We start from the raw sequence: 15,323 nt of genomic DNA, 5'->3' as shown, positions 1-15,323 counted from the left end.
ACATGATTAACACAGAGTGACAATAAACAGTATGTTTAAATAGCTTATACATTTTTCGTGTGGTTATTCTTTTGCTGTTAGACTTTAAAATGTTGTAAAAGAATTATAAAAGTACCCTCAGCCTGGAATTTTTTAAATCAAAATTTTCCTCCATTTTCAGAAGGAATAATTATTCAGAAACTTTGTAGATTAGTCATTTCTTAAGAAGCTAGATCATTCAGTACTCTGCCTTAGCCAACTGCCCAAGGTCAGCAAAATGCTATGGCGTGTTGTTTTTGATGGCCGCAGGCAGAGAGCCACAGTATTTTCACTATTAATATCTCTTGACCTTTCCATTTAGAAATAGAAGCATCTCTGTGGCCATTATTTTTTTATGCATATCCCTGAAAAACCAAGAATCTAGGGTTTGAAATAAGAAATCTTTTAATTTAATCACTTTTAGCCATAATCCTGGGCTTGCATATAATGAATGGACTGTTTATTCATTTCATGGAATTTTTCTTAAGCACCAGTTATAGGCAAGTTACCATGCCAGGTGTCAGGGCACAAAGGCAAACTAGCCAGATGTGCCCTCATGCAGCTTATGGTCTAACTGAGGAGAACAAATATAGCAAAATACTACCATGCAAGTTAAAAAGTAGGAAGTGCTACTAAAGAAATATAGACCAGATAATCTGGAGATTTAAAGAAGTGAGATTATTAAATTTTGTGGGCTGGCAGCAGGGGGTAGGGAATTGACAGTTAATCTTAGAAGGAGATGGCATTTAAACTTGCCCTGATGAATAGAATTTAAACATGTAGAGAGGAGATGTAAGTGTGGACAGTACAGATTGAGGAAACGGCATGCTTAAAGTCACAGAGTTCAGAAACTATGGGGTAATTTAAAAAGTTTCAAGAAATTCAGTTTGGCTAGCGCACAGGATATATGAATGAAAAATCATGGAAAATCAGCAAATTAAACTGATGGCACATCTACAGGACTTAATGCCAGATGACGGAATGTAGGCTCTAGTTTACACATGATGGGTGTCGCTGAAGGGAAGCCACATCCAACGTGCGTTTCAGAGGAAATCTGGACGAAATGCTGGACAGGGGAGTGCCTGGCAATGAGAATACCAACCCACTGAATGTACTCTAAGACAAGCCAGCTAAGAAATAACCTAGGTCCTCTGGAAAACAGAGCCTGAAGCAAAGATTCAAGAGCTGATACACTCTTTGGGAAGTGCAAGCCCAGGCCAGTGAGGCTGAGGGAAAAGGAAGGGAAGGCAGGACACAAAGCCATGCAAAGTGATGCCTGACAGAGCTGGCTTCTGCTCTGTGACAAGCCATCAGGGAGTGGGGTACAAGGAGAAATCACACCCTGGTACCCCCGGGTGGAAGAGGAGAGAGGGCGTTTACCTTCCCTGCTACGTCCCACTGCCTGGTTCCTGTTGGTCCAGGTTTGTCCACTGGAAACTAACTCCCTCACATGTCCAAGTTACACTGAATGATCCCCACCTATCAGACACCAGACTTTGCAACCTGATGTGTTTCATCCAAGTCTGGAGTGGCAGGATGAACCAGAAACTCTAGGTGAGTACTGGCTGGCGTGGTGGTGGTGGGTGTGTGTGTGTGTGTGTGCGTGCGTGCATGCCTGTGTGTGTGTCTCCATAGTTGAGAGGTGAGTCAAGGGGGCCTCCAATACAAGTGGCCGGTCAGTCTCCGCCAGGGGAACGGTGCTGGATTATGGAGCGAGCAGGGAGTGGTAGCTGAGTGGCTGAAGGTCCTAAACGCGGGTAGTGGCCATAATTATGTAGGAGGTACATAAGCTTTCTGTTGGAAATAATGATTCAAGAGAGAAGAAGAAACAAACATTCATGCCAGTTAGAGAATGATTCTTTTGGCGGGCAATCATCCTCTTTGGGGTAAATTCTTTGCTTTGCAACATTACTTAGAAAACCATCCCCCTCTCAAGTATAAAGACCGAGAACTGCTGGCTTAAAGATATTTCTGTATACTGTCTGAGTTAGTAGAGTTTGAGTATTACACTTCCCTCATTCCAAATTCTATGACTTGTCATAAACTTTCACATGGACGGCCCCAGTCTTCAGGTGAGGTGTTCAGAACTAGGTAACATCAGGTTCAGGTTCAGTCTCATCGTCTGAGGATGGAATGTTAAACACCAAACTGGACATCGTTGAGCAGCTTGGCCCTCTTGTTTGGAATCACAAAGAAAATAGGTCACATAAAGGAGCTCTCTGCCCTTAAGAAAAAATTCTCAAGTACAAATAACTTTCAAGTTCCAGTGTCAAAATGCAATAGTTTACCCTCAAAACTGAAATGGGAAAAGAGACCTTTCTCCCCACATTTTTTTCTTACCTATCAGAAATGCTAGAGATTTCTAGAGAAATTTATCCTTATTTTTTTTTTCTTGGATTAAAAAAAAGAAAATCTAAAACAAGGGCTGGGCACACTGGAAAAAGAATCGTGGTCCAATAGGCAGGTCTCAAGTTGCTTCTGCCTCTGTGTGAAGCAAATAGCCAGTAACAGCTCACTTCAAAACTCAGTCTCTTCGACTGTAAAATGAAGATCATGACACTTACCCTGCCAACCTCAGGGACTGCTCTGACACCTAAATGAGACAGAGCTCCGAAAATGCCAAACTGCATCTCAAAGTGAACTTCCTATGCCTTCTGTAGAGTCAAAGGCTGTCCTTTCTAAGTGGCCAAAGTCAAAGCATGGACAGAACCTGACAATCTCTCAAGACAGGTTCAAGGTCTGGGAAAAGAAGAAAATGCCTCAAATCTCTGCTTTACTCCCCGTGTGGAAAATGTTTGAACCACACTGCACCAGGTAAGGTTAAACTGACCCTAAATGTCTCAGGAATTTTTAATGCTCTTCTAAGAGACTTGGCCAATCCTTCACCTACCAAAAGTCAAACTACTAGCCCACTATCCGCAGGTTTCCTCAGTGCTTTCAAGGTTTCGCCAGTGGCCTTGACTTGCTTTGCCTTTAATTTCAAATTACTGCTTAACCACGTATTACATGCATGACCTGGAGCCTTTTTAACTCATCTGAGCCTCAGTTTCCTCAACTATAAATTGTGAATAAGAAGACCTAATATGTAGGATTGTTATAAAGTCTAGAAATAATATTTCTAATACATCTGATACACAATTGGTATTCAATAAATGTTATAATTATTTATTGTCATTTTTAGCATGATATAGTAGAAAGAACAAACACTTTGAAACCAGACAATCCTGAATTTAAATCAGCTCCATCACTTACAAGGAGTATAATAACCCTAAGTGTCTTAAAACTTTTTGAAGCTAATTTTTGAGATAATGATGCCTGCTTTCAGAGTGTAAGAATCTGAGATGTATCTATAATGGGTTGAATGGTAGTCACTCCAAAAAAGATATACCTATGACCTAATCCCCCAACCTGTCAATGTAACCTTATTTGGAAAAAGGGTCTTTGTAGATGTAATTAATTTAAGGATTCTAGGATGAGATCTTCCTGGATTATCTGGGTGAGTCCTAAACCCAATGATTAGTGTCCTTATAAGGGACAAAAGAGGAGAGGCAGAGAGGAGGAGAGGCAATGTGACCACAGAGACAGAGACTGGAGTCTCTGTGGGAAGAGGCAAGGAAGGACACTCCTGTAGAGCCTTGTGAAGGAGCACTACCCTGCCGACCCCTGGACATCAGACCTCTAGCCTCCAGAACTGTGAGAGAATACATTGTTTTAAGCCACCAAGTATGTGGTAATTTATTCTTGCAGCCCTAAAACACGAATACAGAATCTAATGCAGAGTGCCTGGCATAACGCTCAGCAAATGGTAGTGACATAGTGGGTTCCTCACCTGTCCTCACTAGCTCCCCAACAAGTACATACCTGTATAAACCCACAGGCAGCTACCTGAGAGTCTGTGCCAGAGAGCAGGGAGCACAGTCTGCCTCGGCCCATGCAACACAGAAGCCGGCCCTGAGTTTCGTTAACACCAGGCTCTTCCACGGGCAGCTGATGTGAGATTCTCCCACTCTGTGACAGCACAGATCCGGGCTCATCATGCACTGAAGAGTCTGTTCTAAAACTCTCACTGCCCCAAAGGTTTAGAATTTTAAAATAACAACAACAAATCTCTGTTCAAAGGAATGGATAATACACCTAAAGGTTCTCCTGGTAACAACAGCCTCCCTCATTCCTGAAGTGCCATAAAAATTCAGAGAGCAGGTTCACTCCGTTATGGAAGATAAAAGAACAGCAACTAAAATAGGCAGCCAGAGCAAGGCAGGGGAGCAGCCCGTTGTCTCTGGGCTGAAACGGCCCGGAGCGCTAACAGAATCTGCTTCCAGGAGGCGCGTGTGGGCACGTAGGACAGACTTCTGCCTGCGTCTGCGCTCGGCCTGGGAACGAGGCAGCACTTCTGATGCACCATGCCAGGGGCGGCCGTGTTAGGTGTGACTGCTGGAGGCAAATGTCTCTGGCAAGGTCCAAAATTTACATGCCATGGATGAGATGGAGCAAATGTGGAACATTTTTCAAAGTTTCTCCAATGGATTTTCGCTTCCCCATGAATCATCCTATAGGGCAATGGTCTTCCGAGACCCTCACTGGTGGCTGATGTGTGTGCCGGGCACTTTCTGTGGACTTGAGATACAGTAACCGTCTAATCCTCACACATCCCGGGAGGCAGTGCTGGTAGGAACCTCCGGTAGCAGACGAGCAACCAGTGCCAGAGACTTAACCTCTTGCCCAAAGCCACGTGGCTAGCAAAAGGAGCCAATTCGAATTCTGGTGATCCGACTCCAGAGTTCATGCTCCTTGTCACCATGCTCCACCGTGAGAGAGAAAATTAAAATGATCTCTTCATCTCAGGTTTGAACTTTTTTTCCCCAGAGAAAGTTAGTTTCTTCTGTGTAAACGCCCAGCCATGTCCTCGCGTCGGTGGGAGAGGACCCCTGGGCCCTGCCGGCCCCGGGCATCGGTGGACGTGGCGGCGGAGGGTGCAGCTGGTCCTCTTGTTCTCCTCACCTGGCTGGTCTCTGGCACTGGCAGGGCCTACCAGCCGGCTCGCTCACGGTCAGGGTGGCCGGTGGGGCACCCCTTCTGCAGCCGGCCGGCACCGAGGGTCCCGTGGAGGTGTGTCTGCTCCCCGCCTCAACCATCCGCACCCTTGGCTTTGGCACTGAGTCCCCTCGGCCAGCTAAGCAGGCTCCGGGTCTTCTCTGGGCCCCCAGAAGCCGAGGAGCCCTCGAGTGTCAACGTCAGCTCCCGCGAAAAGGAAAGACTACCTTCGTCCTTTCCTGACCCTCTGCTACCAAGCCACTTCCAAACCACCACCGGCTTGTACGGTTTCCCAGTTTGTATTCACGGAGGTTGAAATGCGAACATTACAACTCGGATGTGCAAAGCGTGCAGTTCTCTCTTATTTCCTAGTGTGGATCTCAACTTGCTGTGGACCCCGGGCCCACTCAGCAACGGAGAGAATCTAAAAAAAAAACAAAACAAAAAAAAACAAAAAAAAAACCCTAAACCCCAGTCTCTCCCACTTTTAGAATAATCTCTTTCAGTTTAACTTACTCTTTGGGGTAAGTATTGAATCATTCACAGTTAGGACCCTGCCGTGCTGACTCTTCTGACTCCCTCAGGGGCTGCTGCTCTCTGTCCCCCTTCCCAAGATGGCCAGCCTTTAGGGTGTGACTGAAGTTGGAGTGGGGGCTCCGGTCTTCTGGACAGCAGGTCTTGGGCCTGGTCTGGTCTGGTCTCTGAGTGCCCTCTGCTGGTGTCCACCACGATGTGGCTAATCCTGGTTGGTGTCAAGGTGGTTATGCTGGAACCTACTGCTGGGCTCTGGGGTCCCTGCCATTGGCCTCCAGGCATGAGACCACCATTTGTGATATCCTTGTCTTGCCATAGGCCTCTTGAGATTCACTGTTTCATCAAAACCTCTGTGTACCCTTTCTCTGGTCCACGTGGAACCAATGATTTGCCAGTGGAATTGAGCTGAGTCACTGGCTGAACCCTCGGTGAGACAGGCTTTTCCAATACATATGGTGGAAAAAGCCTTTGGCTTTTCCTGGGGAAGCTATGAACGCATTTCTGCCGTTCAGTCCCTAACATCACAAGTGCCTCTAAGAACAATCCCTGGTATAGCTGGCATTCTTCTGGACCCGCTGCACTTGGTTGATTTGTTCCCAGTCAGGCACCTCCCAGCCCGCTCTGTTCAAACAATCTGTGAACTATCTAACAACCTCTGACTATTCTCCGCTTAGACTGGCTCCAGTACAGTCTGTTGCCTACAACTCCGAATTCCGAGCAACGCAGTATCCCTCACTCCAGGACCCTCGATCAAACCAAAGTATGATCATGTTTACAGGAGTCACATATATTACTGCAAGAAATATTATAAAATTAAAGGGCTCTCTGTCTTAGTCAAGGTCATCTTGGTTTTAAATAAGAGACACTAACTCAAGCTACCTTTAGTTTAAGAGGAAAACTCCCTGAAAGGATACTGAGAGTGCCGCAGTGCTCTGTGACCCGGAAAACCCTCAGGGGACAAGGAAGTGTCTCTCATTTCCCTTCTCTTTCATGCTTCTCCATGCACGCACAGTTCCTGAGTTTGTATTACTTACGCTTCAGCCACAAATACAGACTATCTATTCTTTGGTGCCAATTCCAAATTCTTGAAAGGAAGATCGAGCCTAGAAGGGGTCAGGTTCTCTATCCCAAAGCAATCAGGTAAGGCCAAATGACTCCATAACACAAAACGTATAACTGTAGAGAGGCAGAGAGTACTCAGAAAATTAGGATAAAATGACACTTCAAACTGTTCCACTCTCAGAGATCTGTGCTTGAAGTCTCACCAGAACTCAAAATTCTGAGACTCAATAATGTTTCAGAGGTAGGCAGGGGTCTAAAATATAGCTCAATGTATTTTTAAGTTAAATTTATTGGGGTGACATCGGTTAATGAAATTATAGGTTCCAAGTGTACAATTCTATAATACACCACCTGTATATTACATTGTATGTTTACCACCCGAAGTCAAATCTCCTTCCGTGACCATATGTTTGACCCCTTTACTCTTTTATGCCGCCTCCCTTCTCTCCTTCCTTCTGGTCACATCTAAGTTCTTGTCTGTGTCTCTGAGTTTTTGTTTGTCTTGTCCGTTTGTTGCTTTCAGTTTTATATCCCCCATATGAGTGAAATCATATGGTTCTCAACGTTCATAGGGTTCTCTGACATTTCATTTAGCATGATGATCTCAAGATCCATCCTTGTTGTCACAAATGGCAGTACTTCATCTTTTCTTATGGCTAATATTCCATTGTATATATGTACCACATCTTCTTTATCCAGTCGTCAATCGGAGGACTCTTCGGTTGCTTCCATATCTTGGCCACCTTGAATAATGCTGTGATGAGCATAAAAGTGCATATATCTTTACAGATAAATGTTTTCAAGTTTTTTGGGTAGATGCCCAGAAGAGGGATTGCTGGATCATATGGTAATTCTATTCTTAATTTTCTGAGGAACCTCCACACTATTTCCCAATTTACATTCCCCCCAGCAGTGTACAAGGGTTCCCTTTTCCTTACAACCTCGCCAACACTTATTACTTGTCTTGTTGATGACAGCCATTCAAACAGGCGTGAGATGGTATCTCATTGTGGTTTTGATTTGTGTTTCCATAATAGCTAGTGAAGTCGGGCACCCTTTCATATATCCGTTGGTTGTTTGTATGTCTTCTTGGAAGAAGTGTCTGTTCAGGTCTTCTAACCATTTTTAATTGGATTGTTTGTTTTTTTGTTGTTGAGCTGTATGAGTTCTTTATATATTTTGGATATTATATATTTGGATATTGGATATATTTTGGAGGCGTTGTTTGCAAATCTCCCATTTGGTTGGTGAATTCTTTGTTTTGTTGATGGTTTCTTTTGCTGTGTAGAAGCTTTATCGTTTGATATAGTCCCATTCATTTATTTTTGCTTTAATTGCCCTTGCTTTTGGGATCAAATTCAAAAAATCCTAAGATCAAAGTCCGTAAGTTTAGTACCAATGTTTTCATGTATGCATTTATTGTTTCGGTCTTATATTTAGGTCTGCGATCCATTTTGAGTTAATTTTGGTGTATGGTGAAAGACGGCAGTGGAGTTTCATTCTTTTGCATGTGGCTTTCCAATTTTCCCAGCACCATTTATTGAAGAGGTTTTAGCTCAATGTATTTTGAAGCTGCTGACACTTCCTTCAGGCTTCCATAATACCTTTGGGAAGCCTCTAGATGGGAGAATTTTGCTAAACCATTAGAGACTGGCAGCTTTGCCCTTAATGGCAGCCATTATCCTGACTTCCCATGAGCTTCCCATTCACACTCCCTTCTCCAATGCTGTTACTATAAAGTCCCTGTGACATGAGGCTTGTCTGTGAGAAGTTCAAGCTCAAGATGAAAACATTGTAGGATGGACTGCTGTGACATTCCTTTTCTAGAGATTATGTTGAAGATCCCAAATACTCCTTGGTGGTTATATTCTAAATCCTTACACTTTGCAAGAGGGCACCAGACACCTCAAGTCAAACATATAACCAGTTTTACCAACAAAGATCTCACAGACAACTTGATTAATAGTAGAATTCAGGTCCTTGGGAGGGCTGCGATTTACTGGTTTACATGATGTGTAGAGTTCCAGAATGAAACTAAGAACTATGGTCTAAAAACTCTAGGGCTTAACCATGCACTAAGTACCATAATATGGGACATTCTCAGAATTTTGGTGAAAGCCCCAAAGCTGGGGACAGCAAGTACTAATTACTCATGTAGTATATAAAAACAAGACTTAATAAAATATGGAAAAAATAATCTAGCAATTAGCATCCCAACCAGACTGTATAAGACTAGGAAATAATTTTAAATAGATTTTAGAAGAAACTATGTAGGAGCAGAGAAATCGTGACACCTTTCCTCCAAGAGACACATTCACAGGACAGGCAATCCTGCAGTGAGGGAAGACGTCCATCTTATTCCCCATCTGGATCTTTGCAAGGCTTCCCAAACTCAAAGGTCCGACTTCTGCTACCCCAGTATGGCAGATGTGACATACTGTGTGACCCTACTACTACATATAAAACAAGATCCTGCATGAAACTAAATTCCAACTCCACGGCTAGACTCAAAGCAAATAAGAGAAAGCACCTAGGGTGGAAAAACAAAGCCAAACTAAAACAATAAAACTCTTGATTTGAAACCAAAGCAGCAAGTGTGTATGCATATGAAGAAGACTGAATTGCTCTGGAGGCAGGTGCTGACAATGGTCCAGGAACCGAGTGTGGGCTGGAGCGTGGGTTTGATTCCAGAATTAAGCAGGGTGCAAGGAGACTGCAGCCGTGAGCATACCGCTAAAGCTAACAGTCAGTCAGCCCCGGAGTCAGGGGCTCCGGAAGCACCCCAAGGCTAAGGGGTGAGACATAGCTGACGTGGGAAGAGACATTTCCACCCGATCCCTAAGAACCTCCTCCCTGGCTCCACACAGAGAGGGAAGAGAGAACCAGAGGCAAACGATGAAGAGAGAAGCGAAAGAGAACACATGAAAGAATGGACGTGCTCCCCTGCCCCTTGGGGACGCCGGAGCTGGGGGCCAGGCCAATACTGGACAGGGAGATTTAACTTGCCTGGACCTTAATACTGCACCTGATAGTGGGAAGGGAGAGCCCAGCACATGACTGCACACAATGGCAGATGGAAAAGAATGAACTCCAGAGAGTTCCCGCCAGTCGATAAACGAGTTATTCTCATCCTAGACAGTGGGCGGCCGACCCTGCTGTGTAGTTGTCTCAAACGACCGCGCATAAACTTGGGTGAGATTCCATGAAGAAGCCCTGAAGATTAGCCCAGAACAAGGAACGAAGGAAATCTGGTAGCCAGTTTGAAAGCAAATCTCACGGTTCGTGTTTCCATAAACTTGCAGATACCACAGGCCAAATCATACCCACAGGAAACACAGTTTAGAAGATGTCTGCTATAACCCACGTAGTGCAAAAGGTACTTCCCTTGGCTCTTTGTCATAGAGAAAGTGGCTCTGCTAGATTGCTCTATCTCTAGGGGATTTCTGACATTATTGAGAAGATAATGCATATTTGAACTTCAATCGTTTGGATGCACTGGGAGACGGGGTGCAAGGTAAATGAGGGATCCAATAGAACATGAAATGTGAAAGCCCGTCACGGAACTAGGGGAGTGGGTCGTTTATTTTGTTACTTTTATGTGATCACAATATCAAACAATTCCAGCCCATATTTAAAGGAAGAATAAAAATTAAGATTAATGTGAATGAAAACCACCACAAATCAGTGGGCCTCAGAATTTGCATACTAATGTGTTATAAGTACTTTTTTTTTTGCAGAAGTAGAAATAGATGCTGAACCTAGAAGATAAAGCCTTTATAATAAAATTCTTCATTTTCTGAACTGATTTTAGATAACATTCCTCTTACATGTATATATCATTGTGAAAACAAATGCTTGTTTTGAAATTATTCTCTAAGTTATTATTCTAAATTATGTGTTCACATCTATGTATTCATAAACTTTAAATGCTTAAGGTTTTAAATAATGAGGCTGAAGGATTCTTTTCTTTTCTCAGCCACTTGAGAAGTAGAGACAGGTGGGTACCGGCTAAAAAAAAAAGGGTTCCCTTTACTCTGAAACCTTCATTAGAAGCAGACAAACTTTTGGAGGATTCTGCACTTTTGATAAAGGAGTACAGCAGTAATTTAATCATCCTTCCATGGACACCTGCCATCACAGAGCACCTGGCAGGGTTCAAAGGGTCTCACCAAAGGTGTGGCAGTTATGGCCTTGACTCCACCGAGGAGGCCTGGCTCCCAGTCCATTACAGACTGTCTTGGGGCCTCCAGCAAGCCAGTCAATATCTCTGAACTTCAATCTCCTCATCTATAAAATAAGGACATTTCATAACCCATCTCATTAAGTCCTTTCCGAGCCTAAGATTTAGTGGTCTTTACTCTTAGCAGCCAACTAATACAGTGCAGCCATTCTGGCAAATGAACAGAAGTTGGTGAAGCTTGCTTGGCAAGCTATAGAAAACGTACATGAACTTGGAGTGTGGTTAAAATTGATATGCAAGTAGTTCAGACAAAGCAAAAAGGCAACCCCTTTTCTGAATACTCTTCATGATATGTATGCAATTTATTTCCTAAAAAAAGACAGTATTTTCAAGGCTGGTGTGAGTCCAAATTTTACATAGCTGCATGCAATGCATCTGGTCATTTTAAAGTGCTAAGAAGTTTAGTGACAAGGGCTCTTCCGTTTCTCCTCCTTTAAAATTATTAGACTTTGGGGGGTGAGGATAAGATGTGGGGGAAGTCTGAGTAATCCTTCCAAGGGCTTCTTCTTACTTTGGCACATGGATAATTCTCAAGAGGAAAGAAGAGAATTTTTTCAACCGTGTAGTTTTCCAGGGACAGGAAATTCATAGCAAAACACTTCTCTTTGTTTTGAGGTAGTCACAACACCACAAAGCCCAAGGGCCCATGCTGAGAAAGTCATCTATAGATCTCTGTATGTTAGCCAGCATTCTTTGCCATATTGCTTCTTTAAAACATACACATAGACCTAAATTCACACATATGTAGGAAATTTAAATGGATATAGCTTTTTGCATACCTATCATATGCATACTAAAAGCAAGTTTATATAGCAAGATTCATGAAGATATGCACTATAAAAAAATTCTGATCTTGTTTAAATTACCCTAATAATGCAGCACAGTGATTGTCAACCAGGGTCCTGTGGCATTTTGGGCATGCCAGAGAAAACTTCATGTGTGTGCTAACAAACTTTGAACAGTGTGTGAAATTCATTTTGGCTGCATCTGAGAAGAAGGCGATTACGCGGCTGTCTATCAGAGGGAACACAGAGCTCAACGGGCAGAAGCAACGTGATGTGGAATGAACGGCAACTTGCTGGGAGTGGGACATGAGCGGTGTTAACACCGCATCGGAACAAAAAAGTATTTATTGGAACAAGGGAGAACTTTGCCTTCAGAGGCCTGAAAGGAAAAGCCAGATCAACACGTTGTTCTATTTAACAGAAGCGCAATGCTGAAACACAACCAGTATGAGCTGTTACGTCGTAGAAGTGATTGTTTTATAATGGTGGCAGACTTGCTCATTTTCAACTTCTTCAAGTGTGCCGACAAAATCCTAATACTTGCAAGTATGTTGTAAACACAAAAAGGGTGAGAACCATCCTTATAAGAAAGCATTTGGGGTTTGGTCTTGACTTTCGCACAGTGCCCCAAATCAACGCCCCCTCACCCTCCTGTATGTCGCATGAGGCTGCTGGGCCAGTCCAGGTATGTTTTGATCTTGTGGAGGCCACAGAATAAGGCCCTGCAGGGGAAGGATTGCATACCTGCTGAAGGAGTGGGCATTCCTATTATCTACCATGCAAGTAAAAGGGTTCCCCGGCTGGAAAAAGAGATCCTGAGACAGGTGGGCATGGACAGTCAACTCTCTGGTCCTTGGCCTGAGGTCAGCACCGGGTGGTAGAGACTGAAGATTTCTCCCAAAGGAGGCAGAAACAGGGCAGCGTGCTGAATCTTACAAAAACAGATCATCTGCTTGTATGTTACCCTTAGTATTAATTTCCCTTTTGTTATTCCACAGTTTTTGGTACTTAAAACTTTTGTTTAAAAGTTCTAGTTTAGTCACAGCCATGGTGACTAAATTAAGGAGACAGTCTGGTCTGCCCTTGGGACTGAGAATCATTGAAGGAGGAGTACCCCATAGGGATTATTGTGGTGACAACAGCATAGTAAGTAAAAAATCTCCAAGAGGAGGAGGAGTCCTGGGAACAAATGTTGGCCATGACACCTGGCTGTCCCTCCCACGGTGCAGATCCTCTTTTCATTACTAAGCCTTAATGAATCAGCCTTCGATTTTTCAAGGGATCTTGAAAGTTCCTTTAAGCACATATAAGGAAAGATGTGGTGGTGGCGGCTGGTAAGTCTGATATCACAGGGCAGTCAAGATCAAACCTGAAATGTTATCACTATGATTGACAAACCCTCCGCACGAGATACTGACAGAGGTTAAGTTTCAGACACAACATCGACCTATTCGTACTGCACTTTGGCAATTATTTATAGATCTTGAACACAGTACATGCATCTGGAAGCGACATTTATCTTTTTTTTTTAGCACTTAAATTAAACAGAGTGTTGAATAAGGACAAATCCCAGGATTTCCTAATAAAAACAGAGTATTAAATTCAGGAGTATTAAATTTCCTAGCTTAAATTCTTATATTGCCTGCAGTGTCATTTGCAAAATAGCTGCAATTCATGAAAATCAAGCTGTAGTTTTTGTTTATAGGGACGTCGGGGGCAGCCAAAGCGAACTAGAGAAATTAGATGAGAATCTAGAATAAAAATTCACTTTCTTAACAACCAACAAGAGTAACTCAAAAAAACACCACTCTTTATCTATCAAGACCATAAGCACTTAGACATATAGGTCAGGCCAGAGCTCACACTTCCTAGAAAACCACAGACTCACACACGGACCTATAAATTCTTCCGTCCTTAAGAAGCATAAAGCAGGCAAACCTCCCGACAATGGACAATAGCAGGTATCACGGTATTTTAGTCCTGGCCATTATTGTTAATGCCTGTAATGTTATATGACTAAGGCTAATGTCTACACAGGGAGTGGGTTGATAATAAAAATCTACAGAATGAATTTTTGCATATCAACTCCAAAGTTATGACTGCTATTCCTTCTGAAATAAAGAGGCAGAACCTTTCCCTCCTCACCCCTACCCCAAAATTCTACTCAAGATATAAAAACAAATTACAATTTGAAAGACCAAAATCTTTTTAAAATCATAAATAGCATAGCATATAAAATTATAACTACCAATACTCAAAATGAGTCACAAAACCAAACACAATACTAATTCCATTAGCACAATGCCATTCTATGTCAAGCCTATGACACTGTTGCTTGTATGTTGAGATGATTTCCCCTATTAATAATAATGGATTTGCACTGACCCATCTACATACATTTTAGGGGTCTGTGATGAGCCACAACACAAATTTAAAGGTGGCTGCTTGGGCAGAGCCATGAGATAGATGACATCAGCCCTTGAATCAGTGGCCATGGCCCCATTAGCTCCATCGACTGAGCTGAGCAAGGAGCTCACCTGCACTGGCTGATAGGGTAAGCAGGGGTGAAGCAAACCAGCCACATCCTGTGCCTGTCAACTCCCTCTGTCAGGCTGCATGGGAACACTTGGCACCATTCTTAACTTGTGTTCAAACATTATTTATAAGCAGATGATATTATTTTTCTTTCTTCTTGAAGCGTAAATGGCATATCTATTGATAGGGTGGGTAAATGAGCTAGTAAACAGAAATTTAAAGGCTAAAAATCATTTGTTGTTACAGCTGGAAGAAATCAAGTCCAACATCAACAGTCCATGGATGAGAAGACTGCAGTGTGCAGGGGTTAAGTCACTGCCCAGGCCCTGGAGTTATTAAGTGCTGGAGCTGGGACTGGGATTACGTCTTCCTTTCCTGAACTGGTCTCCACGGTGAAGGCTCTGGACTCCAGCGTGGTAAGTGGAGGCAAAGAGCTGTAAGGGTTGGAAGGAAAAAAGCTTTGATCTCCCACGTGGCTCAAAACTCCTTTTTGAAAGCGATTTTTGATGGCGCTGCCCTGGCAAGTTGCTCTTGTTGGAGCTGCCCCCCACAAACTCAAACTATGGCTGAGGGAGCTTAGCACTCTGGCACCTGGAGGGCCTGGGCAGGCGTAGGAGAGTGTCTCTGGGACTCAGGCTACTGGCCGCAGCACGTGCACCTGGGGACAGGACTGACCGCAAGAGGCTCAAGTGCCAGTGGCAGTGTCCATCACAGTCCTGGAGGCCCCTGCTTCACAGTGGGCAGTGGGGTTTAGGCCCTGATTACCCACCAGTAACGATTTCACTAGTTAACAACCAAATGACTGTACCAGCACATACATGCAGCAGTGCTAAAATCAGCCCTGCATATGGCCATTTGAGATGAAACACTCTCAGTGAGATGCTCAATTTATAAGTTTTCCAAGAAGTAAATTCAACACAATATGCAGCTGCATGAAATGTTACCCAAAGTATGGGATGCGCCCGAAGGGCTGGAGGTTCAGGGTGAATCACAGCATGTAGACCCCAAATCCACCCTGATCTCTCCCACGTGGTCCCACTACCACCACTGCACAGTCCCTTCCACACACACACACACACACACACACACACACACACAGAGTGTGTGTGAACATT

The 15,323-nt window shown here is 43.6% G+C and overlaps 1 protein-coding gene and 1 long non-coding RNA gene across 3 annotated transcripts in view; one reads left to right on the top strand and one right to left on the bottom strand.

The window, feature by feature from the left end:
- JADE1 (jade family PHD finger 1) overlaps window positions 1–15,323 on the bottom strand; it is a 297,514-nt gene that overhangs the window by 195,558 nt on the left and 86,633 nt on the right. The window lies entirely within an intron of this gene.
- The window catches only part of LOC120616256 (uncharacterized), a 15,696-nt gene continuing 1,404 nt past the window's right edge, over window positions 1,032–15,323 (top strand). The window contains exons 1-2 of the long non-coding RNA XR_005656554.1: window positions 1,032–1,572; window positions 14,455–14,624. This is a non-coding gene — a long non-coding RNA (uncharacterized LOC120616256). The remainder of the gene's footprint in view (window positions 1,573–14,454; window positions 14,625–15,323) is intronic.

Source organism: Pteropus medius, unplaced genomic scaffold (assembly GCF_902729225.1).
Source record: "Pteropus medius unplaced genomic scaffold, Ma_sr-lr_union100, whole genome shotgun sequence".
Lineage (NCBI taxonomy): Eukaryota > Metazoa > Chordata > Mammalia > Chiroptera > Pteropodidae > Pteropus > Pteropus medius.
Note: the sequence above shows the minus strand (reverse complement) of the source record. Positions and strands in the feature narration are given on the sequence as shown.